Here is a 26,152-nt window from a genome sequence, read left to right as displayed (position 1 = left end):
GAGCTGAACTTGTGGCAGCAGTAAAGAAGATATCCTCCTACCAGTTCCAAGGCAGAAAAGAGGGCTTGTGGTCATTCATAGATGAGAGCACAGGCCAGGAAAAGAGTAATCATCTCACCTCTAATTATATCACCTTGGAAGAACTGAAAATTTACATGTGCCTAGAGGTATATCTGAAAACAGCTGCACAAAATCCCTGATTCTTGGGAAAGTACACCCTTCACATTGGAAGCAGGACCTTGTCTCAAGAAAGAGTGAAAAATTCAAGTAATTGGCTGGAAACGTGAGCAAACAGCAGAAAAAACTGAGACTAGAGAATCTTACTTTGGTGACAAAGAAGGTCAAAACACACAACCAGAAGACAAAAATATCAAAGCTCCTATTAAAAAAAAATAAGCTGCTACATCCAAAGCCTCCAAGAAAAATACGAATTGGTTCCAGGCCATGGAAGAGCACAAAAAGGATTTTAAGCAGCAAATAAGGGAAGTAGAGGAAAAATTGGGAAAATAAATGAGAGTGATGCAAGATAACCATGAAAAATTAGCCAATAGCTTGCTAAAGGAGACCCTGAAAAATACTGAAGGAAACAACACCTTAAAAATTGAGCAACCCTAGGGGAAGCTAGATGGTGCAGTGAATAGAGCCCCGGCTCTGAAGCCACGAGTTCAAATCCAGTCTCAGGCCAAACACTTGACACTTACTAGCTGTGTGACCCTGGGAAGGTCACAACCCCAATTACCTTAAAAAAATTGAGCAACCCAAATGGCAAAAGAGATCCAAAAAGGCAATGAGGAGACACATGCCTTAAAAAGCATTGGCCTAATGGAAAAGGAGGTTCAAAAGCTCACTGAAGAAAATAATTCCTTTTTTTTTTTTAGGCAGTTGGGGTTAAGTGATTTGCCCAGGGTCACACAGCTAGTAAGAATACACTGATCACCTCCTGAAAGCAATACCAAAGGGAAAACTCCTAGCAATATTACAGCCATATTCCAGAATTCCCATGTCAAGGAGAAAATATTGCAAGCAACCAGAAAGAAACAATTCAAATACAGTGGAAACACGTTAGGATAACACAAGATTTAGCTGCATCTATATTAAGAGATTGGAGGGCTTGGAATATGATATTCTGGACGTCAAAGGAGCCACTATTACAACCAAGAATCATCTATCCAGAAAAACTGTGTACAATCCTTGAGGGGAAAAGTTGACATTCAATGAAATAGAGGACTTCCAAGCATTATCAATGAAAGTGAGGAGGATTTTGCTGCGAGAAGGAGAAAGGGAGAGGTAGAATGGGGTAAATCATGTCACATAAAAGGGTCAAGAAGAAGCTTTTACAGTGGAGGGGAAGAGGGGGGAGAGGAGAGGGAATGAGTGAATTTTACTCTCATTAGATATGGCTTAAGGAGGAAATAACATGAACAAGTGGTATATTATTCCTCAGTACTTGGAATTTCTCAATTGGGTGTGGAAATCTATCTAACCCTATCAAGTTGGAAAATAGGGGGAGGGATGGGGGGATGATGGAAGGGAAGGCAGATGGGGGGGAGGAGGTAATCAGAAGCAAACACTTTTGAGAAGGGACAGGGTCAAAGGAAAGAACAGAATAAACAGGGGCAGGATAGGACTTAGGGAAATATCCTTAGTCTTTCACAACATGACTATTATGGAAGTGTTTTGTACACTACACTTGTATAACGTACATTGAATTGCTTGCCTTCTCACTGAGGGTGAGTGGGGAGGGAGGAAGAGAGAGAATTTGAAACTCAAAATTTTAAAAACAAATGTTAAAAATTGTTTTCCCATGCAACTGTGAAATGATATAAAAGCAATGGGGTGTAGAAATCTATCCTGCCCTACAGGAAAATAGAAGGGTAAGGGAATAAGAGAAGGGGGGGAGATAGAAGAGAGGGCAGATTAGGGGAAGGGGTATTCAGAATGCATGCCATCTTGGGGTGGGCAGAGGGGAGAGATGGGGAGAAAATTTGGAACTCAAAATCTTGTGGAATTGAATGTTGGAAACTAAACATAAATAAATTTTTAAAAATTGAATTATTAAAAGGCTACATGGGGGTCAGGTTGGACAAAATTCAGGTGACTATTCAGGTGACTTCTAACTCTGGTTCTATGATGGATTCTTTGTTTTTGTTTTGTTTTGTTTTGTTTTGTTTTTGGTTTTTTCCTTTCAGTGAGGCAATTGGAGTTAAGTGACTTGCCCAGGGTCACACAGCTAGTAAGTGTCAAGTCTCTGAGGCTGCATTTCAACTCAGGTCCTACTGACTCCAATGCTGGAGCTCTATCCACTGCATCACCTAGCTGCCCCTGTGATGGATTCTTTGAATAAGGTAGTAATTGAGTCCTAGGAACAGCTGGGAAATCTCTGGAAATGAGGAAAGAAAGTCATTTAGAAACTAATGCAGAAAAATGAGTTGAAAACATAAACAGATTGTGATTGGTGACAAGTACCCTGATTTTTCTGGAGGGCATGCTAGCAGGAGGAATGAAGAAAACACACCAATAGCCTGGTGAAATAGCTAAAAATCCAAAGAAACAAGAGGCAAAGTGACAGATTATGAGGAGAGATCAAGGAGCAAGGCACCTAAGATTTAGTGTGGGTCCTTTAAGTTTACTTACAAGTAACCTGTTCAGGGCAGCTAGGTGGCAAAGTAGATAGAGCACCAGCCCTAGAGTCAGGAGGACCTGAATTCAAATGCAGCCTCAGACACTTGACACTTACTAGTTGTCAAGATGCTGTCTGTTTCAGTCAAGTTGTCAACTAGTTGTTACTTAGCAAGTCAAACAGTTAACCCCACTTGCCTCCCCATCAAAGTAAGCTGTTTGCAAGTTTGAATTGTTTCTATGGGATAATGTTGTCTCAGTCCTTTCCACTGGTGAAGACTGGAGATCTTTCTAGCTAAAGCAAAATGCCACCAGGTAGCATTTGGCCCAAGTATGCACAGGAGTGAGTGAAACACTCCCAGTGGTCCATGATGGAGCCCAGGGGTAGAGATGCCCAAGCAGTGTAGCCATCCTTCCTATCTTGCCTGTTGTCCTTGGTTGCAGGACTTAGGAAGACATCATGTGTTTCTCTCTCTCAAGATGGAGGTCTTCAGTGCTCTTGAGCTCTATGTATCTCTTTTTTTCGAAAAGCTCTGGCAATAACATAGCCTAGTTAGCCACATAAAGCCTCCCAGAGTCTCTCTTTTATACATTCTGGGATTCTTGTACCTCACAAGACCATGGTGCACCAGTCCTTGTGACCTCTTTCTTAATTAGTGATAGATTTAGTCTTTTAAAAATAAAATTATATTTCCATTATCTTTTTAATTAAATTTTGCAATGCAACTTATTTCAGTTATCAAGAATTTATTTTTTCTTCCTCCCACCTCCCTTCACTCAACCCTCTCCACTGTAGAAAAAAACCAAAGCAAAACAAAGCCCTTATAATAAACAGACACAAGTCAAGCAAAAACAATTTCCCATATTGGAGATGTCCAAAGATGTGTCTCATTCTGAAGATTTAATCAGTCATTTGAGGTGGGTGGCATTCTCCATCATTGGTCCTCTGGAATCAGAGTTGGTCATTGTGTTTATCACAATTTTTAAGGTCTTCAAAAGTGTTTATTTTTACAATGCTATTTTGGTACAAATTATTCTCTTGGTTCTGCTTATTTCACTCTGCATCGATTCATACAAGGTGTCCCTGGTTTCTCTGAAACCATCTCTTTCATGACCATTCACAAAAAATATATTTAGCCAGTATGAAATGGGTGCATACTGCTTCAATTTCCAGTTCTTTGCCATTACAAAAAAAAGATGTTATAATTAAAATATATATGTGTGTGTGTGTGTGTGTGTGTGTGTGTGTGTGTATATGTATGTATATATATGGAGACGGAGAAAGAGAGAAAGAGAGAGAGAGAGAGAGAGAGAGAGAGAGAGAGAGAGAGAGAGAGAGAAGGAGAGAGAGAGAGAGAGAGAGAGAGAGAGAAGAGAGAGAGAGAGAGAGAGAGAGAGAGAGAGAAATCTATATATCTGTTAAATCTTTTCCTCTTTCTTTGATCCTTTTGGGGTACAGACCTAGATATGGTCCTGCTGGGTAAAAGGACATCATGCACAATAGAATCACTTTGGAGGCACAGTCCCAAACTGCTTCCCATGATGACTGGGCCAATTCACAGCCTCACCCAAAGGGCACCAACAGGCCTGTCTCCCTGCAGCCCCTCAACATTTCTCATTTTTTTTCCTGGACAGTCTAGAACTCTTAACACATTAGCCTGGTCCTTTCCTCCCCTAAACCCTGTAAGTGGCGCCAGAGAGCAGCCTTTCCTGCCAATGTTGAACTACTGGAGGTTGACAGAGCATGTTCTCTCATCTCAGATGCCTCTTTTAGGTTGGCTTTTCACTCCATCCCTGCCGTGCTTTTCCTTAGAGCCAAATCAATGACTAGCCCAGGCTTCCTTCTTTAGGCAGCTGTTTTCCAGCTGTTTCCCTCCATGTCAGAAGGCTTTGGCTCTCCCTCTCCCCCCCCTTATCTCTCTCCCTATCTCCCTATCTCTCTCATCTGTCTCTGTCCCTCCCTCTACTTGTCTCTTTTTATCTCTCTCTCTGCCTGTGTTCATCTCTCCCCCACCTGTCTCTGTTTCTCCCTCCCTTCCTCCCTTCTACACCTCTGTCTCTCTGAGTCTCTGTCCTTCTCTCTCTCTTCCCTCTCTCCGTCTCTACCTCTCCCCTTCCCTCTCTCTCTCAGCACTTGCTGGACTCTGCTTCCTAGTGCTTTCTTTTGGGCAGCACCATCTCTAGGGCCCAGGGCCTACAATGCCTAGAATGGCTGACAGCATGCCTGCAGTTACACAGCTAAGGTCACTGCATTCCACGCCCCTCCTTGTGCCCCAAAACTTAAAGACTTAACACTCTATTAAAACTCATATCAAACAAGAGGAAAATATATACTTTGGGTCCTAGGTATTTTCTCCTTCTCTCTCCCTCTCCTATTTGAATGACTGAGGAGAGAAAATGGCCTTTCCCCTTGCAGGCATGGAAGCTGATGGTTGATAAGGGTTGGGGCTTTGAGGAGAAATTTTTTTAAGCTGCATTGAGATCAAAAGAAGAATGATAGGCGAGGACTTGGTCTGAAGGGTCTGGTAGCAGAAAATGATAAACAGAATTATTCACTTCTTTCCTTGCCTTTCCACACAGTGCTGACTCCAACATGCTTTAAAGGGTTCAGGTGTCTTTCACCAGAGGGGGCTCATTCAGGACTTAGATCAGGATCTCTAGACCAGCCTGGGCTTGGGGAAAGAGCATTGAGTTTGCAATGATACAATGGAGGTGCAAATCTCAATTTTGCTACTTCCCAGCTTTATGAGCTTGGAAAAATCTGTCAACATCGTTGGCCTTCAGTTTCCTGCTCTGTAAAATGAAGGAGATTATCTCTAAGATCCTTTCCAGAGGTAACTTTATGCTCTCTTTAAAATTTGGAGTGTAATAGTTTCCTAGATGGGGAATGAGACAAGAAAGAGGGAAAATCCCACCAAATGTGCCCAGGTCCCTGGTTTCTGGGGGAAAAAAAAGGTTATTGGGGATTCACACCTTCATATTTCAGAGCCAGCCTTGGGCTGAAATAGTACCCCTCCCCATTTTCTTAAGCTGTTTCCTTTTGTTGTTATGGAATTGTATCTGACTCTGTGACCTCATTTCTTGTCCAAGAAATTGGAGTAGTTTGCCATTTCCTTCTCCAGCTCATTTTTAGATGGGGAAATTGAGGCAAAAATGGTTAAGTGACTTGTCCAGAGTCACACAGCTAGTATGTGTCTGAGGCCTGGATTGGCACTCAGGTCTTCCTGACTCCAGGCCCTGAGCTCTAACCACTGGGGGACCTAGCTGCCCTTTTAAGGTGAGACAAAGTCTTCTACTGTGATTCCAAATTCCATTTATTGGACTCTAATTCAGTCATTACTCTAGGATCCCTTGCCTGCTTATCCACACAGCCTGGGAAGGTTACAAGACTTGCCTGAGTCACAGCTGGGATGGAGGTCATTAAAACGGAGGTGGCAACACACCCCTATACCAATCAGTCTGCAGATTTCTTCACTCCTCAGACACCCTCAATTTTGGGTTGGGATATTGTCTTCCTCACTTCCAAGGACCGAAAAGGGTCACGCTGAGGCAGGCTGGGGGTTGGAAGGCCAGCAGAGGAGAGTTAAGGGCTGGGACCTTCTTTTTCTCTGGTTCAAGCTGGGAGCACAAGAGCCTCATGTTCCTCGTGTCATAGTGGGAGGGAGGGAGACTCGGGAGCTCCATAGATTCGGAGGCTGTTCTGGGAATGACACGGGATTTCCTCTAAGTCAGTCTCAGTTTTCGTCTCCTAACCTGTGAGTGCTCATTCTGCCCAGTCACCAACGTTAGTTGTCTTTCGCTTGCTATTGGCCGGCAGAGCCTCTGTGAAGCCAACCGCAAGTTCGGGATTCGCCATTCTATAAACCAAGTGTAAACTGGTCTCAGTTTATTACTACACCGCTATGGCCTCGCCCGAGCTCGCGGAGCCGCGGTTCCTCTCCGTGGGCTACGTGGACGATCAGCACTTCGTGACCTTCGACAGCGCCAGCGAGAGTCAGAGGACCGAGCCGCGGATGGCGTGGATAGAGCAGGAGGACCCGGAGTACTGGAGCGGGACACGCGGATCATGAAGGAGACAGCAGAGTTTTACCGAGCTAGCCTGCAGACCCTGCGCGGCTACTTCAACCAGAGCGAAGGCGGTGCGTGACGTGGAGGGAGCGGAGTGTGTGTCGGGGGCGGGTGTCTGAACCGCCCAACGGTCACTGCGGCTCCCACAAGGGATGGGGGGGGGCCTTCCGAGGCTGGAGGACCCGCGTGGGGGCGGGGCACGGGATGAGCCAGAGTCCTGCCGCGCTGACCCGGGGCTGGGGGCTGGGCAGGGGTCCACACCATCCAAGTCATGTACGGCTGCGAGGTGTCCCCGGAGCTCACCTTCAAGCGGGCGTTTTACCAAGACGCCTACGACGGGCAAGACTACATCACCCTGGACACGGAGACCTACACGTGGACTGCGGCGGTGCCCCAGGCTGTGAACACCAAGCTGGAGTGGGAGGCGGACAGGGACTACACTGAGAGAAAGAAAGCCTACCTGGAGGAGCAGTGCGTGCTGTGCCTGAAGAAGTACCTGGAGATGGGGAAGGAGACTCTGAAGAGTGCAGGTACCCTCGGCCGGCCCCAGTGTCCGCGACACTCAAGGCCCTCGCCTCCCCTTCTCCGCCTCCCCTGCAACCCCAGCCTCCGGCTCCCGACTCCCAGTCACCACTTGTACACCAGGGCCCGGAGTGCGGGGTGTTCTCCCTACCCCCACCTGTCCTTGTGCCCCTGGAGGGGAGGGGGGAAGGGAGAGCTTGGAAATGCTGCCGACTTTTGCCTCCAGACCCGCCCTCCGCCCGAGTGGCCCGCCATACTGGCCCCCACGGAGAGGTCACCTTGCGGTGCCGGGCCCAGGACTTCTACCCTGCGGGCATCTCCCTGACTTGGCTGAGGGATGGGGAGCAACAGCTCCAGGACATGGAGTTCATTGAGACCAGGCCTGCAGGGGATGGGACCTTCTAGCAGTGGGCAGGTGTGGACGTGACCTCGGCCAAGAAGAGAAATATACCTGCCGAGTTCAGCATGAGGGACTGCCTGAGCCCCTCACCCTGAAGTGGGGTAAGGACCGTGAGGAGGGGTTGGGAAAGGCCATCCCACAGGCCCCCAAAAGACCAGAGGGAGGTGGAGTGACTGGGGGAGGTCGGGGAGGGCTTAGTGAATCTCAGGCCCCAGAGGGATCAGGGACTCTCACTTCACTTTTCCCTTTCAGAGCCAGAGTCCTCATCCACTGTGGTCATTGAGGGGGCATTGTTGTCCTCCTCCTCCTCATTGCAGTCATTGCTGGAGTTGTGATCTGGAGGAAGAAGACTTCAGGTGGCAGGACTGGGAAGGGTCCTTAGGGAGCAGGCGCCATGGAGAACCTGGCTTCCCCTGACCCACAGCTTGTCTTTCTGTCCTCAAGTCCTCTCTTTGCCATCTAAGGGACTATTAGATGGGCCCTAAGACTCTAAATAAAGAAATAGAAAGCATTTATCTGGAGGATGGCAGGCAGGGGTATAACAGGCTGGCTGAGTAGGAATCTGCTTCAGACTCAGATCAGAAATGCTGGTGGGGATCTCTACCAGAGGGCCTGGGTGTCCCCCAGCTGGGGGCTGTAGACCAGCCTTGGGACCCCTAGAGGCAGGCCTGGAAATGTGAAAGTGCCCATTTGGGGGGGGGAGCCTCTTTTCTCTCTTCCTCTTGGATCCAGAGGCTGGAGTGGAGTAGGGGATGGGGGTGCAGTCCCAGTTGTAATTTGTTGTGTCTCCAAGACAAATCAGTGAACATCTGAGACCTTAGTGTGGTCTCCTCTCCTGGATTCCTCCCTTGGAATTTTTTTTTCTTTTCTCGGTGGAAAAGGAGGGGACTATGTTCCAGCTGCAGGTAAGTGAAGTGTTGATGTAGAAGGAAGGGCCCAGCCCTTGGTATCTCAGGAACCTGAGCAATGGGAAGGCAGAGGAGAGGCTTAGCCCAGTAGCCTTCCATTGGTGTCCCCTTCCCTTCCCACCCCTGGTTCTGCAATATGTGTCCCTGACTGGGTTGTTTCCCTCCTTTCTCTCCAGGCCATGACAGTGCACAGGGGTCAGATGTCACCCTCACAGCCAAAGGTGAGACTCTGGGGCCTGGAAGGAGAAAGGGACTGAGGTAAAGGGGGCCAAACAAAGAGGAGGGTGGGTGAGAGGTTGGGCTGAGGGTTGGATGTGTGGTAAGACAGGCCCTTCAGAAGGAAGAGAGGCTGGAGGCCAGAGGGGACTTGGAGGGTCTCCCTGAATCTGTCTTTCCTTCTTCAGCTTGAGAGAATTGCGGAGTATGTGCCTGAGGAAGAAAACCAGTCTTCAGTCCCTGTGTTCTTCCTGTGGACCCCTGGCTTCTCTCCCCAGCATTGGCCTCTGGGATCTTCCCTGGACTCTACTGGGCCAAGCCCAGGGCAGCATCATTAGGCCCTCACCCTGTTCTCTAAGGCCTCCCTCCCCTGCCTTCTTTCTTTCTGCCTGTCTCACTCTGCAGAGACAACCAGCAGTGAGGGCCAGAGGGCTTTGGCAATGAGCCCTCTTTCACACTGGATATTGCACTGACCTCTGGGATCTTTTTCTGACTGCACAAACAGCCTAATTATTATTCTTGAAACTTCAGCTTTTCTCCACAATCTCAGCTGAGCTTCACATTTGGGTGGGGGATTTTAGGGGACAGGATGACAACATGGAGATGTTCTGGCCACATGAAGGGGAAAAAAAAGAAAGTTTGAAGATGTCTGAGAATCCTTTTATTTGCTCTGCCCAGTCTGTTGAGTGCAGGTGGGGGCTGGGCCCAAGAGGGGAAGGAGCCCGAGGGAGGGCCGGTGTGTGGTACCTGGTGAGGGTGCAGACCTCTGCCTTTGCTTTGTACTGCTGGGGCGCACTTGTGGACGTGGTGTATTGGGACTTGTTCCAGGGCTTCTCCGCCTGAACTGGAACGATGCCTAAATATAGTGTTGGCCCGTAGGCTGCCCCTCAGCATGGACCTTCAGGGAGTTCCAGTTCTCTCTATTTTGCTGCCATTTTCCTCCCCTCTTGTGTCTGTGTCCCTGCTTTTCTTTCATGGCAGGGGCCTCCCTGAGGGCTTCTGTGGCCTCTGCTCAGGGCCCTTCCAGGACCCTGGGGCTCCATCTCTGTTGGTGATGGCCACTGCACTGAGTGACCACCTTGTCCCCTTTTTAGAGTGTCCCAGATGGGGCTTTTCTTCCCCTCTGAGGAAGGGAAAGTTTTCCCTTTGGAGTTAATGAAGTAAGGAATATCTAGTTTCTAAATAGAAAGAAGCCCCTGCCCCTTCTCTGTCTCCCTGGAGGCCTGACCCTGTAAGTAGTGAGAGTCAGTTGATCTTTCTCCACCTCTAACTTCCCTCCTCCCCCACTCTCCTTTCCCCTTTGGAATGATCCAAGCTGCTGGGAACATCTACCTTTCCCTCTTTCATTATGCCCTAGCATTTCTTTCCAAAAAAGACAAATGTTTTAATTATATCTATTTCTCTCCCCTCTTACAATCACCATCTCAGCTTAGTATTGGACAATTGTTTTTCCTCATCCGAGGCCATCCAGGCTTTGCTCACTTGTTCTAAAATCCCTAGTGTGGAGGTTTCCATTACCATTATTCATTGATCTAAGGAAGACAGTCACAAAGTGGTTAGAAGCAGCAGAGACCTAGGTCCTGCTGTCTCCTAGCTGATACGTGATAATTAAGAGAAAACATTCACTACAAATACATCGTGTCAGATCCTGGATTATGTTGGACTTTGGCTGCTCATACCACACTGAGTAGCTGGGACATAGTTTTTGTCCCAGAAGGTTGGAGGCCCCTCTCTGAGCCTCTTTTTCTCCCAAGAAGGCTGGGTATTTTGTGATAATAAGTGGGTGGACAATCTCCCCTGGGCTGTAAAGTGTCTTATCTCATGGCCAGAAAGTATTTGGGGACCCTGGGGTTGAAGTAGGAAAAAAGCAAGGGAGTGGAACTGTCTTCCTCTCTGAGCCCAGAAGCTTCCCCTTGCCTTGATCAATCAGTTGTGGAGGATTATACCTGGAGCACTCGTCTTTTCTCAGGAGACTTCCTATCCCCACGTGGCTTACAAGGAGCAGCACAAAAATACTGCTATTATATCCCTGATGAATAATAATTAGTTCACTGAAATATGAAACATCTCTCATAGAACTGGAGCTGCTTTTCTGACCCTGATCTCCAAACTCTGTGACCCTCAGAGTCCAGCTTTCCAAATTCCCCCTCTTAACCATCACTGGTGTCCATAAGCAAGAGGGGCTGCTCCAGGCGGCCTGACCTTGGAGGGACTGAGTGACCAACCCTTGTGGGCTTTGTTAGAGTGTAGATTCCATGCAGCAGTAGGTTTGACCAGAGGGCTCAGATACCCAGCCTGCTGCCTGGCTGCAGTGTGCTGCAATGCTTTGGAAGCAGGTTAAAGTGTCTTTGGGAGATGTTTAACAAAGACATGAAAATACAATAAAGTAGATAACATTTCATTTTAAACTAAATCAGTATGTGGCCTGCAGTGATCCTTAAGTACAGACATGTGGCTCCCATTCCTATTTGGGGGCAGCCAGGTGGTACAGTGGATGGAGTGCAGGGACCAGGGTCAGGAAGACTCATCTTCCTGTGTTCAAATCTGGCCTCAGACATTCACTAGCTGGGTGACCCTGGGCAAGTCACTTCACCCTGTTTGCCTCAGTTCCCTCATCTGTAAAATGAGCTGGAGAAGGAAATGGCAAAGTGCTCCAGTATCTTTGGCAAGAAAACCCCAAATGGAGTCACAGAGTGTTGGGCACGACTGAAAGTGACTGAATAATAACAACAATAAATTTCTGTTTGAGTTTGACATCACTGGTTAGACCGGCTGACCTCTGAGGGTCCAAAGGACTGCCAAATTTTGTGATGTTGATTTTCCCCACAGTTATGGTGGATTCACGCTAAGGAGTTCCCTGGCCTTTGCTAGTAGCCACTCAATACACATAGGACCATGGAAGGATATTGAGACTGCCCTTTGGGAACAATTGTTGGGTCCACATCCTTTTAGAGCCACATATGTGAAATTAAGAAAACTGTTGAACTAATAAATAAAACTAAGAGCTGGTTTTATGAAAAAACAAGTAAAATAGACAAACCTTTAATTGATTTCATTTTAAAAAAAAAGAAAGAAAAAAACCAAATGACTAGTATCAAGAAGGGAAATGGTGAGGCTACCACTGAGGAAGAAGAAATTAAAACAATAATTAGGAATTATTTTGCCCGACTATATGCCAAGAAATTTGACAATCTTAGTGAAATGGATACATATTTTCAAAAATACACATGGGAGGGGAGAGGAGGCTTACCTGTTTTTACAGCCCCTGGACCTTAATGACATGCCTGAAAGCAATCTACCTGGCCCCGTCCAAAGTTAGGGGAATATTAAACCAGCAGATGAATGGCATTTTCTTCCTAAAATATGCGAGATGAAATTGGGGCCCACAGTCCTCATTTGCAGCAGAATGTGGGTCTAAATTTCATTGTAGTGAGGTGCCTCAGGTAGTGCAGTCTCTGACTTAGAGTCAGGAAGACCTGAGTTCAAATCCCATCTCAGACCCTTCATGGCTTTGTGACCTTGAGCAGGTCACTTATCCTCTCACCTTAGGTTTCCTGAGATGGTGCTCTTAATAGCACCTCCCTGTCAGGATCATAAGATCATATTTAGAAAGAGCTTTTGCAAAGCTTATTATAGAAATGAGTGCTGTCATTTATTATTGCCTTCAAGAGCTAATTCCTATGATTGTGCCCATTCTAAACAGTCATTCAGTCATCATGATACTCCTTGAAATGATGACTTTCATCCCATCCCTTCAGAACCCTAAGAATGCCTCCCAGTGTGAAGGAGGAATTGGTCATTTATCTCCTAAGCAGGGACCCTGGTTCCACCCAGTGGATATCCATGTACTACAGGATTTAGAATTATGAGCAGCTGGGGGCACGGTCCTCTGACAAACCAGCACCTGAAGCCTCCGTACTTCCTGGTGAGCTTGAGGACTTCACAGGATCTTCAATCTGGAGTCTGAGGAGGCCTCTGAGGCCACCTGCCAGAGCTGCTTGGAACAGCACCTAGTCCATAGTAGACTCAATCGACGCCACTGGCCTGACTCCACTCCCCGAATCCATTCCTCTGATCTCTAGAACTTTTTTACGAAAGTTAAACCTGCAGGAGAACGTTATACACGATAACAACCACGTTGCGCTATGACTAATATCGATAAACTTCCCCCTTCTCAGCAATACAAAGATCTAAGACGTCTCCAAAGGCCTCATGATGGAAAATGCTTGAATGGGCCGGAGCCCCGCGCCCAGCCTCCCGGGCTCACACCTCTTGCTCCTGGCAGAAGCCCCAAGGCTCCAGGGCCAGCGAGAGGGAGTCCGGCTGCAGCGCACCGGAGGTGTGGGCGATGGAATTCTTCACCTGTTTGATGACGGCGAAGGGCAGGAGGAAGAGTAAGAAGCCAGGTAGAGCAGCAAGTTGAGTTCCCACTCCATGCCACCGGCCCGCAGGTCCGATTGCAATGACCAGCCCGCATACACCTGGCCAAGCCGGGAGAACCGCGCTGCCCCCTGGCTGCACCGGCCCTGCGGCCGAGCGCCACCCCACCACCGCCGCTCCCCCTCAGCCGGGGCCACTCTCCTCTCGGGGGCCCCAGCTCTCACCCCGACCCAGCGTCTCCGAGGCAACGTGCGCTCCTGGCTGACCCGCCAGTCCCAGCGTGGGCCAAACAGCCGAGCTCCCGCGCCCTGCCAGGGCCAATGCAAGTGCAAGTGACAGCAGCCAGCCTTGGCAGGAGCCTCCTCCGGGCTTTCCCGTGTCTCAGGCTCGCTTTCTTCCCCTTCTGGGTAAGAAAATCAGATGCTGCCCGGAGAACTCCAGCGGGAGAGGGGAGAGACAGGGATGGAGGGAGGAAGGATTGCCAAGCAAGTCCCCACTTAGCTTCTCCTGAGCTTGGCGATGCTGCTTTGTAAACGATCATTCCGGACATTGACAAGGACCCCACTTCCTCCCTCCCGTCTCACCTCCTCTCTCTCCTCCTCTCTCCTTTCTCCTTTTCTCTCTCCTCCAACCTCTTTTTCTCCTTTTCCTCCTTCTCTTCTCTTCATCTCTTCTCTATCCGTACCTCTCTTTCCCCTTCCTTTCCTCTCCCTCTGTTCTCCTCCTCACTCTTTTTCTTTCCCTCCCTCCCATCTTCTTTCCCCTTCCTCCCTTCTTCTAGTCTTCCTGCTCTTTCCTTCCTCCTCTTCTATTCCCTTCCTCTCTCTCTTCTTCCTCTCCTTTAATTTCACAACCACACTAAGGTCCTTATCCAGTTTAGCTCTACCCACCCCATTCTCTATCCTCTGACTTTCTCCTCCTTTCTGGTCTCTTTAATTCTATCCTGCAGTTCAAGAATTTTCAGCCTGGACCTGTTCCTCTCACACTTTCCCCATCTTCTTGCGTTCAGGGAAACCTGGCTTCCTCTGGAAGAGACAATACATCCCCAGCTCTGTCTTTAGATGGGGTGCTCCTTTCCTCATTCTCCTCACGACTCATTGGGAAGGAGGAGACCAGTATATTTCTTGTTCTCCGCTACGACATATAGTCTTCTTTGGAGATGCATTGCATTGTCCTCCTAGCTCTGCAGATGCAGGTGTTGTTTGATGAATCAGCTGTCGTCTGGGCCATCTTTCCTCCCTTTCCAAGGAGCTTTCTTCCTCTACACTCCAAGTCTTACTACTTTTGTCTTCTGGAACTGAAGTATACAAGCCTGATAAACAATCTCCATTACCTGTGCTGTTTCCTCTTCCTCTTCTTTCACTCCCTTCCTAATCCCTTGAAATCTGAATCCAGACATTACACAATCAACTCCATTCTCTCTAAAGTTACTAATGACAATTCTTCAGCATGTGATGCTGGAGCCCACTCTCCCGGACAGTCTGTGCTCTGTATTTCGTGACACTGGTTCCTCATGGTTCTCCTGCCTACCTGAGCACTCCTCAGTCTCCTCTGTTGGATTAACAGCCTCAAAAAGCCCTCTGCCTGTGGGTATAGGCCAAGGCTTTATCAAGGGACCCCTCCTTTCTCTACACTTTCTCATCAGTTTAATTATGGATTCAATTATTGCCCTTTCACAGGTGATTCCCAGATCTAAATATCCACCCCTAGTCTCCAATTCCAAATCACTAACTGACTAATGGACATTTCAAACCAGATATCCTGTAGGCATCTCAAACTCAACCTGTCCAAAACAGAATTCATTCTCTTTCTCCTTTAAAACTCCTTCTTCCAAAATTCCCTGTTTCCTTGAGGACTACACCATCCTTCCAGTCACCCAGCTCAGCATCCTTGGGGTTTTCCTTGAGTCCTCAATCTCCCTTACCCAACCAAGTCTGTTGTGAGTGCATGACATCTTTCTCATGTGTCCCCTTCTTTCCACTCACATGGCCATCACTTTAGTTCAAGTTAATAGAATCTTCATCTCGGACTATTGCAATAGCTTTCTCATTGGCCTCCATGACATAAGTCTCTCTAAAGAGTACTCCCTTTAGTTTCTCAAGTGAAATTTTCTAAACAAAAAACTTTACCACATCAGTCCACTGCTAAAGAAACTCCAATGGGTCTCTAGTACCTCTAGGACCAAATAAAAACTCCAGTCTTTGGAACTGATAACTCTTTACAACCTGGATTCCACCTTCTTTTCCAGGCATATCATACATGACCTCTTCATGCATTTTTCCATCCAGACAAAATGGCATCCTTACTGTTCTTCATACATAGCATTCCTCTCTGGCTGGCCTCCAAGCCTTAGCACAAGCTGTCCCATTGGAAACATGAAAGGGCATAATTCATTTTAAGATTTCTTAGAAAAATAGGGTTCTAACATTGATAAAGAAGGAAAGAAGTGGTAACAGTATTGCTTCAATGAAACTCTCTGGAATTGGAGTTAGGAGATCTGAGTTCAAGTCTCGGTTTTGCCTCTTTTATGGGCAAATAATTTTTCCTGTTGAATCCAAGTTTTCTCACCCATAATCTCCTTCTACCAACCGGTCATTTCACCTCTCTAGGCAAAGTGTTCCCTTGTGACACCCTGTAACAAAGAATTGGCTGATTTTAACCCTGGGGGCAATATAAGGACTCTTACAATCTACTCAGTTTCCTTCTTTCTACCTCAGGAAGTTTATTTTAGATGAAAAGTTCTGAGCTCAGTCAGGATGGCTCTGAGCCCCCCAGTGAGGAAAAATTCCTAATGCCAAGGCACAGGTGGGGCTCTCTGCCTATCCTTACATTTAGATCTAGCTAATCCTTGGCTTCTTTGTGGTTGAAGCAAAATGTATGTAATGAAACATCAGATTAGATTATAGTGCCTGTGGAGAGACAGATATCAAGAGGGGAAGTTGGGGAAAGAGCTAATTTTTAGCTCATAGGGTTGGTCCTGTGCTCAGCCACACTTTAAGAAAGATCTAGAGAGTCTGGACAGCATGCCAAAGGAAGGGAACAGGAAGTGGAGGGTCCTCTAAATCATGGAGGACGATTAGCCTGAAAGGACAGTTGGGACAGGTATGATGGTGGTTTGCTTTGGTTATCTGAAAGACTGCCATGTGGGAGCAGGCTTAGATGTGTTCTACTGCATCCCACAGGGAAGAAAGTGGAATCACAGGTGGACATTACAAAAAGACACACTAAAGCTTCACACAAAGAAGGAAAGACTTCTGGATGTGAGCTCTGAAGCCAAGACTTGTTTTGTCTTTTCTTAGATTCCCCAAACACTTGGCACAGTGCCGGCACATAGGCACTAACACTTAATGAATTCTGGTTTATAACTGGAGCTATTCCAGAAATGGAAGGGGTGAAGGTAATCAGTCCCCCCTTGGCCAACAACATCTTCAAGTGTGGATTGGATGGCCACTTGCTGGGGGTATCACAGAGAAAACCTTTGGTCAGGCAGGGTTTTGACTAGATACCTCCTGAGAAAGGCTCCTCTGAAATCTGAAATTCTGTGATCCTTACGGCTCCACACTACATACAGTAAAATAGCAGTTATGTTGGGAAGGATCAATATTAGAAGATAACTAGCCTGCAACACGACAGGAGCTGACTCTACATGAATCAATAATGTCATGTGGTAAAGCCAGACATTAAAACAAACCTCATAAAGCAGATGTAAAAAATAGTGGTGACAGGGAGATAATCATCAGCTCAGAACTAGCAGTGTCCTTAAATGTCATTTAATCTAACACCCTCATGTTACAGATGAAAAACTGAGGCCCAAAGATGGGGAAGTCACAGTGATGAAGATAATAAACTACATTTTCTAAGTAGAGCACGATTTCTGAAGAAAATTACTTTTAAATTGCACACCTTCTAAATTAATATATAAAAAAGCTGTGACCGGGTGAAAACTGGTTTGACTGGTATGGCCCCAGGCCCTCAAGATACATGACATCTGAGAACCACAACTAGGGCTATGATGGCCAGAGGAACAGGAAATGCTAATGAGGAGTAACCAGGAGAATCTCTACAAGACACACGTGCAGGGAGGTGCTCTAGAGAACTGTGACTGTGAGCTCTACTGGGTGCATCCTTCAGCCGGCCCATGCTATCACCAACAAGCATTCACTGAGCACCCGCTGCCTGCTGGATCGTGTGCTAAGTGCTAGGGAACCTAAGACCAAAATGAAATGGTCTCTGCTCTCAAGGATCTTCATGCTAACATGCTGGCAGAGGAGGGGACAAAAGGCACAGACAGAGATACAAACAAAATAGAGACGGGAGATACGAGGTAACCTTGAGCAGGGCATGGCACTCAGAATTGGGATTAGGAAAAGCCTCATGCACAAAGTGGGGCTGGAGCAGTGTTAAAGGAAACCATAGATTGCAAGAACTGCTTAGGGAAAGAAGGTGCATCGGGCATGGGAGCAGCTGAGGCAAAGGCAGGGACCTGGGTGTTGGAATGTAGTGTGAGGAATGGCGAGAGCAGTCTGGCTGGTCCATGGAGCACATGGAGCAGAGCAATGTGCAGTAAGACAGGAATGGTAAGAGAAGCCAAACTGTGAGGGTCTGTAAGAGCGAAACAGAGTTTGTGTTTGATCCCAGAAGTGATAAGAAAGCCACTGTAGCTCACTGACTAAGAGGATTAAGTCTCTAGATTTCTATTTAAGAAAATCACTTTGGTAAAGAGGGTAGGAACAGTGTTTCCTAGAGTCCCTGGCACGGAGGACACAGTAGGCTTTCTATCAGCATTACACCATGTAAGATATACTAGTTTTTCTCTTAAACGGTATGAAAACAATTATTGAGATGTAATTGGCCCAATGGACTGAGCCTTGAGTCTTTCATGTAGCTTCCTGATATCCTAAGCACAAAAGCCAGTGCACTGAGAAGTCAGTGAGGAGGCAGGACCTCTACCTTTAAGATCAAAGACTACCATGGCAAATGCAGAGGCAGGGGAATTACCCTATTGAATCAATGCTGGATCCTTGCTAAATATCCTTCTCACTGCATGACTAAGGAGATTCTCTTTTGTTAACTGTTAGACAGTCTGTGAGTTAAAAAAGCTTGAAAGTCTAAGACTGTCTGTGAGTATTTAATCCCAAACCTAAAACTCAAGACAGGCCTGAGTCAGGCTTCACCTACAAGAGAGCTGAATGGAGGGTGGATTGGGGAAGGGTGACAGCTGAGGGAAGGAGACACATTAGGCTATTGCGAGTCCAAGTCAAAAGGTGATGAGGGCCTGACCTAAGGTGGTAGCTCTGTGAGTGGAGAGAAGGGGCTGCCTATGAAAGATGTCATCAAACTAGAAAAGACATCTGTCAACTGATTAGGAGTAGACATGGTAGGTGAGTGAGAGTCAAGGAAGACACTACAGTGACAAACAGAGGTGACTTTAAGGATAATGATACCCTTGGCCAGAAGAGAGGTGAGCCTTGGGGAAAGGATAATGAGTTCTATTTTGGACGTATTTAGTATGACTCATCTTTGAGCCATTCACCCTGATGTGTCCAATAGATTATTGGGGTCCTGCATGGTCGCAGTACTCTTTTAGGACTCTTCAATTCATCTTCAATCATTTGCCCCTTTTCCCATCTTCTATCAATATAATGGTTATCTGTCTGCTTGAAATCTCAGCTGGTTGTGTTTCCTGGGAAACCATTTTAGTTGTTTTAGGCATCTCTCTTTTTTCTCCTCAAGGAATCATTTTAACTCACATGTTTAGCATTTCTTTCTTGAATTTGTCTCAATCAAATCTCCCTATAGGTCATTTGGCACTGCCTTTTACATGAAGCCTTTCCTGATACTCTCAACTATAAGTATCCTCTCTCCTCAAACTACCTAATTTTAATTATTGTATTTATTCTCTATATATGTATATTATATGTGCATATATACTATGGGACATATATCAATAGGATATATATGCACAAATATACATCTATGGACAAATGTATCTATTGCTCAACCTATCTCTATCTATGTATGTGTCTGTCCTTCTATCTACTTCTTGACTCCCCTCTCAGAATATAAGCTCCTTCTGAATAGAGATTATTTCATTCTTTGAACCTGTATCTTCAGTGCCTAACACAGTGCCTGGCACATACTTGGCACTTAATAAAATACTTGTTAATTGATTGACTGAAAATAGGCTAGCATCAAATCCAGAAATATATCAGATCTTAGAATTTAGAGTTGTAAGGGACCTAGAGATTATCTGGTATGCCCCACCTCAAGAATGAAACTGAGACCAAGAGAGATTAAATGATTTGTCCAAAGGCATATAGCCACTATGATCACTTGTCTAGGACAAGGACTCGGGGACTTTCCCCCTCTCTAGCCACTGCATCTAGCTGTCACAGTCCACATTGCTCTGAATTTCTGCACAAATCATGGAAATAAGGAAATCAGCCTAGCCTTCATCCATTGTCCTTCCTAATTGGGTGTTAGGCCCACCATCCCTTTCTGCCGACTGACAGCCCTTGCCTGCACTGTCTCTCATGCATATCTCATATGTGTCTCTGAAGTCTTTCAGATCTGAGATCTTATGTACACTGAATGCATTGCTGGCCAGCCAGGCAGCAGCCTGTCTTTGGCTGTTGGCCTTCATTCATCTTGGCACTTATCTGAATTGAGGTCAGTAGGCTTTGTCAATCCATGCCTGAAACAGAGCTGCATACAGATAGTTTTGCCTCTTGCTTTTCAGTGACAGCTTCCTTCAAGGCCAACAGCACTACTTTGTTAGGGATAGCCCGGCTGGCAAATATGATCAGCTGCCAGAAGCCACACCTCTGCTGACACAAAACTGCTCTGGGACCATCCACATGTGTAACACAGAGAAGTCTTTTGGACTTGGAAAAGTCAACACTGGGCATGTGTGAGGTGGTTAACTATGTCCTTGAAGGTTTGGGCACGTGGATCCTCCCAGCATCCTTTGGATGGTACTAAGGGATTCAATCTAGGTTGTTCCTTCTGCCTTCCTTCTTCTGGTGCAGCCCTGAACAATATGGACATGGATAAGATCCCCAAGGGGAAATGATGGCACAGTTCATTTTTTTAAAAAATCTCTGATATGATGAAGACTTTGTTCCTACATGTGAAAATTAATTCATTTGTAAAATGATCGTTTTTTACTCCATCTCAACTCCTGCACTCCCACAGAAAAGAAAAAGAAAACCCTTACAACAAAAAGCATTGTCAAGCAAACCACATTTCTATGCTGGTCACGTTCAAAAAATATGTGTCTGATTCTACATTAGTCTATCTAATCAGTCAGGAGCAGCATTCTTCATTATTGGTCCTGTGGAATAATGGTTGGTTATTACATTGATAACACTGCCTTCAAATTGTTTGGTTTTACAGTGTTGATATTATAGTATAACCTGTTTTTGTTGGCCCTGTCCATTTCACTTCATTCTGCATTGGTTCATACAAGTCTTCCCAGGTTTATCTGAAACCATCTGTTTCGTCATTTCTCAGAGCACAGTAGTATTCTATTACCTTCAAGTACCATAATTCATTCAGCCATTTTTTAAAGCCAGTTTTACACAGTTGGTGAGCACTCCCTTAGTTTCTGGTTCTTCACTATTACAAAAAAAGCTGCTACAAAATTGTACATAAAAGACATCTATAGCCGTGGTGCTTAGGGGGTTGTGGCAAAGCAGACAGTAATGAATCTTCTTTAATATTATTTCCACCGATAAAACTACATCCATTTCTGACACTACACCCTTTGACACCACCAAGAACTTTGGTGGAAACACTCTCTTCTGGGTCTTTAGTACCTGGGGCAGCTGAGGAGCCACGGATTGTGCTGCCTATAAAAAGCAGTGGTCTGGGCTTGTCTCCACAAGGGTTGATAATGGAGATGATAGCTTCAGGGGCTAGGAAGGAGGCAGGACTGGAGATCTGCTGGGAGTTGGTGCTGCTATTCCCTGAGCTCATGGTCTTAGGGATCTGGGTTGTCTCCAACATGGTCTAAGGGCAGGGGGAAGTCAACATAGTGGCAATGATTTGATTTGCTGGCAGTTAGGTTTTTCTCTCAGTTTTGGATCATATTCGATAATAATTTACCTAATTTATTATTCTTTTTAAAAAGCTCCAGGTTTTATCAACTCAATGGTGGGTTTTTTGTTTGTTTTCTATTTTGCTTTTCTTTTCCTTGATTTTCAGATTTTTTAAATTTTTAAGTAGAGATTTTTAATTGCTGCCTTGTCTTGCATCTAGTTAAGTAACTTGTTCTCTTTCTCTTTTGTTGATTAAAGTATTTGGAAATATAAAATTTACCTTAAGGACTGCTTTGACTGTATCCCCAAACTTTCACTGTATTGTCTCATTATCATAATTTTCTTAAATGAAATTGCCTATTTTTTCTAACTATTTTTTGATCCATTAATTATTTAGAATTAAATTGTTTAGCCTCCATTTACATAAATGCTCTGTCCAAAGATCCATCATTAATTATAATTTTTATTTACTGTGGCCAGGAAATGATGTGTTTAATATTTCTGCTTTTTCACATTTGTTTGTGGAATTTTATGCCAAACCACACGATCAACTTTTGTAAAGGTGCACTGGCAGCTAAGACATGTGGATATCCTTTTCAGTTGCCATTCAGTAATTACCAGAAATCTGTCATATCTAACTTTCCTAAAATTCTACTCAGATTAAATTTTTTCATATGTCTTTTTGTGAGATGTGTTTAAGTTTGAAAAGTATATGATGAGGTCCTCAACTATTATGATTTCTTGTCTATTTCTCTCTGTAATTCAACTAACATTGCTTTTCCACTGCTTAGATGCTATGCCATTCAATGAACATACACACACACATGTGTATGTATGTATGTATGTACATGCATGTGCATGTGTATGTATTTGTGATTTCATTGACTTTAAGGGTGATGTAGTTCTCATGTTTATCTTTTTTAACCGTGTTTATTTTTATTATTACTGTCTGAGATCATGAGTGCTACTCTCTGCTTTTTAAAAATTCACCTGAAGTACAATTTATTCTGCTGTTCAACTGCACCATGTGAATCTTTATGTTCCAAGTGGGAGACTACCAGCTTCAGATACCCTGGAGGAGGACCAGGAGCACCTGCTCCTGTCGGACCCTTGCCAAACCCAGATCCAGGTCAAGCTGCCATTCAGTACCCTTTCCTGTCTGCCCACTAGCCCCAATTTCCCCCCTTCCCCCTGCCATACTCATATACACCTCCATTCCCACCAGCCACCCGGGCAAAAGGTAGACCCAAGCAAGCCCAGCCCAGCTCTCTCTGCAAAACCCCTTGGACATTGTGAGCTTCTCTTCATATCCGACTTCACATCAATGCTACTCTTATGGCTTTTCCTGTTTATCTCCCCATCTGGCATACTGTACATGCACTGCGGCTCCCTCTCCTAGAACCAGGATTGCCACACTGCCCCCTTCAGGATTCTAAGGAACTTTGGCCATAACCCAGAACTTCTGCTACAATGTTTCATTATTGTAACTTTCTATTGCAATGTTCTAAGAAACCCCAAGGGGACATTTTCTCTACTGCCATTGGCCAGACCCCTCGCCATCGCCATCGGTGTACCCCACCTTGTTAGGGGCTGGTGACTAGAACCCTGGGTCCATTTAAGCACTTCACATCAATTAGATTTTTGCAAAGACTTGTTAACTTGCAAGACAGAGACAGCACAGACACATTTTCCCCGACACCTCCTACATCACCTCGGCCTCTAGGGAAGTAGGCTTGAAAAGAGCTGAAACTCTGTCTGGCTCTTGAACTACTTCCTCCTTTGACTATCACCACTCTTCTCTTGCCAAAACTCAGTCCTGAATTGTTCCCATTCTCCTCTTCTTCCATTCTTCCTCAGGAGCCACTGATGAAGCTGGAGGAAATCTCACAACCCTGCCAACTGGGTCCATTATAAAGTCATGTTATCCAATCTCAACTGAGCCCTCACTGCAGCAAATGAATCCTTTTGTTCTACCCTCTCTCACTCCCCACAGACACTATCCTAAAGCTTCCCTTCCATCCTCAAACCCTCCATACTTCTGCCTTCCCTGCTCTCAGCTGACAACCTTCTCTCCCTTTTCTGAGAAAAATGAGACTATCTGACATGACTTCCCACTTCCTCCACTTTCCTCACCTGAAAAGCCCTTGATGGCATCTCCCACTCTCTCTTCCTTCCCCTTAATGTCTGAAGGGAGGTGACCCCTCTCCTTGCCCAGGCTATTATTCTACATGTACACTTGATCCCATCATCTCCAGCAGATTTCATCCTCAGTTTTCCTCCCTTCAATCTTCAGTGCTCTATCACGTCGCTTCTTTTCTACTATGTTCAAACATGTATAATTCTCCTCAATACTTAAGTTACCATTCTAAATTTGTCCTCCATTTCTCAGCCAAGCTCCTTGAAAAAGCCATTTCTTGTGCTTAACATGATTGTACAAGAATGACATGTGTCAGATTGTTTGCTGTCTTTGGGGAGGGAGGGAGGAAAACTCAAAACTATATGTCTGGCCCTGTGGTAAGCACCAGGGTTACAAAGGATGGCAAAAGATGGTCCATACTCTCAAGAATCTCACAATCTAATGGGAGAAGATGACACATTAAAAACAAAGCTGGAAAGGGTGGGAAGGTAAGATGGGAAAGAAGACCTACAGAGAGATGGGAAATGATGAGATGGCTGCCATTCCCACCCCACCCCATCCTCAGATGGATGATCTGGGAGGAGCTCTCTGATGTCTACCCACCACTCACTCCAACCAGAGGGAAGGAGGAGTCCTGGGCAGGGGGTTCCTGAAGAAGTGTGAGGTGTGAGTTTCAGAGTTGATGTGATCTTGCCAGGAAAGTGAGTTTCTGCAGACAATGATAAAGTACAGGAAAGCAGCCAAGTGTAACAAGATATGGCTCATGACACTTGATTACTGAATATTTCACTGGCTTGCTTCTCCACATTCACTGCTTGCTTTAGGTCCATTTTTACAAGCTCCCTCTGACACAACCCCTCTGCCAACCTTCACAGGTCTTTTTAATAGATTTCTGGATTTATAGTGTAAACTGGGAAGTACTTTTCCTTCTTTTTGATTTCTTCATCATCAATCTTTTGGGACCTTTTTCAATATTTGCCTGGACTTACATAGGAGACCTGGGCATCTTTTTGACCTTTCATGTTGCCAACTTAAGTGGAGGAAGATTTTGAACAAACCCATCACAAATAAATTCTACTCTAACTGCTCCAGAATGCTCGTCTTCCTGCTCAGCAGCTGAGAGACTTGAGGATAAAAGCAGCAAGAGTACCATAGCTCAGGGATGTCTGGGAACCTCTTCTGAGTGGAGGGAATTCAGCTCAATGAGTATTTACATTGAAATTTCTAGAATTAGTGTTAGTGCTCTGGGCACTTCTTTTCACAACTTTGCCAAGGACTTCCCAAAGACATATATTGGCTAGAGGCCATGGTGTGCAATGACTAGTATTGGGGGACTTGGCTCTTCCCAGCCATGCAAGGATCAAGGACATCTCCAGAGGTCTGGTGATGGAGAGTGCTATACTCTTCCAAAAAGAGAACTATGGAATTTCAGTTGCTATTTTGTTCTCTTCTGTTGGGTTTTGTTTCCTCTTTCTGGTGATTCCTCCTATTGGTTGTGGTTTTTACTTGCAGTGTCACTGGTGTGAGGATATGTTTAGTAGGAGTGTACATGTGTGGCCAGTGTTGGATTGTGCACTGTCTTGGGGAGGGTGGTGGGAAGGAACAGGGAGAAAAGTTTTCATCTCAGGGGCAAGTTGAGGTGATTGTTGATGGATGACGGGAAATTAATAAAAAATTTTTAAAAAAGGATATATATTGGGAATGAGACATACAAAGGGCAACATGGCATAGTAGATGCCATGATAAACTTGGAGTTAAGACCTGAGTTCAAATTCCACCTTGGACACTTACTAGCTGCAATGAAGCTATGATGCTGGGCAAGTCACTGAATCTTCCTGTGATTTAGCTTATGCATCAGTAAAATGGGGGTATAAGAGCAAGTACCTCACAAAGTAGCTGCAAGACTCACTCAAGAGCAGGGATGATAGGATCTTAGATTGAGAGATGCAAGGAAGCTTTTGAGATCGTTTACTACAACTTCATCATTGGATTTTTAAATAAATTTTATTTTTTTAATCGATGAAAAACCCCATCACTTTATAATTGAGGTTTAGAAAAGGAAAGTGACTTCCCTAAGGTCTCCCAGGTAGTAAGTGAGCCAGCAGTAGAACCTTAGTGCTCCCATTTCAAATCCATCACACTTCCTACTGCACCAGGCTTCTGTTAGGTGTGTATACTAACGGGTTCTTTTTTTGGGGGGTTGGAGAAATGGGGAGGATGTGGCTTTTTAGAACCATGGAAGGCCTTTGAACATAAGCTAATTTTGAAATCTAGTTTGGTATTATTAACATATGAAAATAAAATCTGGAACCCATTTACATCAGAGATTGATTCAAATATTGATGAAAATTCCATTCTCTTCAATTAAATGCTGCTTTCAAATATTAATTTAGATATTTAAATCCCTTGGGGCATCAGTTGCCCCCGCCCACGTAACATTTCCTAGAAATGCCACTTAATCTTCAAGATTATTTGTGGAGAAAAATTAAACAATGATCAAACAATTCAGAAAAAGAAACCTGCTGTTAGTAGGGAAACAGGGGCTCAGTTTCTCATTCTGACTTGCAGTGTTAATCAAATTTAATTAACAAATGCTCAGTTCCTCATTTCATTCATAATGTAGACACACATCTCTGAATTTCTTTTTTACTTTATTTTTTTTTTTATTCTTTAGGCATTTGGGGTTAAGTGACTTGCCCAGGGTCACCACAGCTAGTAACTGTCAAGTGTTTGGTCTGAGGCCGGATTTGAACTCAGGTACTCCTGACTTCAGGGCTGGTGCTCTATCCACTACACCACCTAGCTGTCCCCATATCTTTGAATTTCAAAACAAGAAATTCAAAGTATAGAAAAAGAAAATATC

General features: G+C 45.2%; 2 pseudogenes across 1 annotated transcript; one reads left to right on the top strand and one right to left on the bottom strand.

The window, feature by feature from the left end:
- Positions 1-5,830: 5,830 nt before the first annotated feature.
- LOC110223020 (class I histocompatibility antigen, Gogo-OKO alpha chain-like) lies at positions 5,831-9,381 on the top strand (annotated as a pseudogene). The gene is made up of 6 exons (XR_013484005.1): positions 5,831-6,758; positions 6,939-7,217; positions 7,436-7,710; positions 7,862-7,965; positions 8,694-8,738; positions 8,922-9,381. The product of XR_013484005.1 is annotated as a class I histocompatibility antigen, Gogo-OKO alpha chain-like (transcript).
- A 3,615-nt stretch (positions 9,382-12,996) lies between these two features.
- Positions 12,997-13,169, bottom strand: LOC144455244 (small integral membrane protein 43 pseudogene; annotated as a pseudogene).
- Between the last annotated feature and the right edge of the window lie 12,983 nt (positions 13,170-26,152).

Source organism: Phascolarctos cinereus, unplaced genomic scaffold (genome assembly GCF_003287225.1).
Source record: "Phascolarctos cinereus isolate Bilbo 61053 unplaced genomic scaffold, phaCin_HiC Scaffold_9;HRSCAF=440, whole genome shotgun sequence".
Lineage (NCBI taxonomy): Eukaryota > Metazoa > Chordata > Mammalia > Diprotodontia > Phascolarctidae > Phascolarctos > Phascolarctos cinereus.
This window is presented reverse-complemented; position numbering and strand designations above follow the sequence as displayed.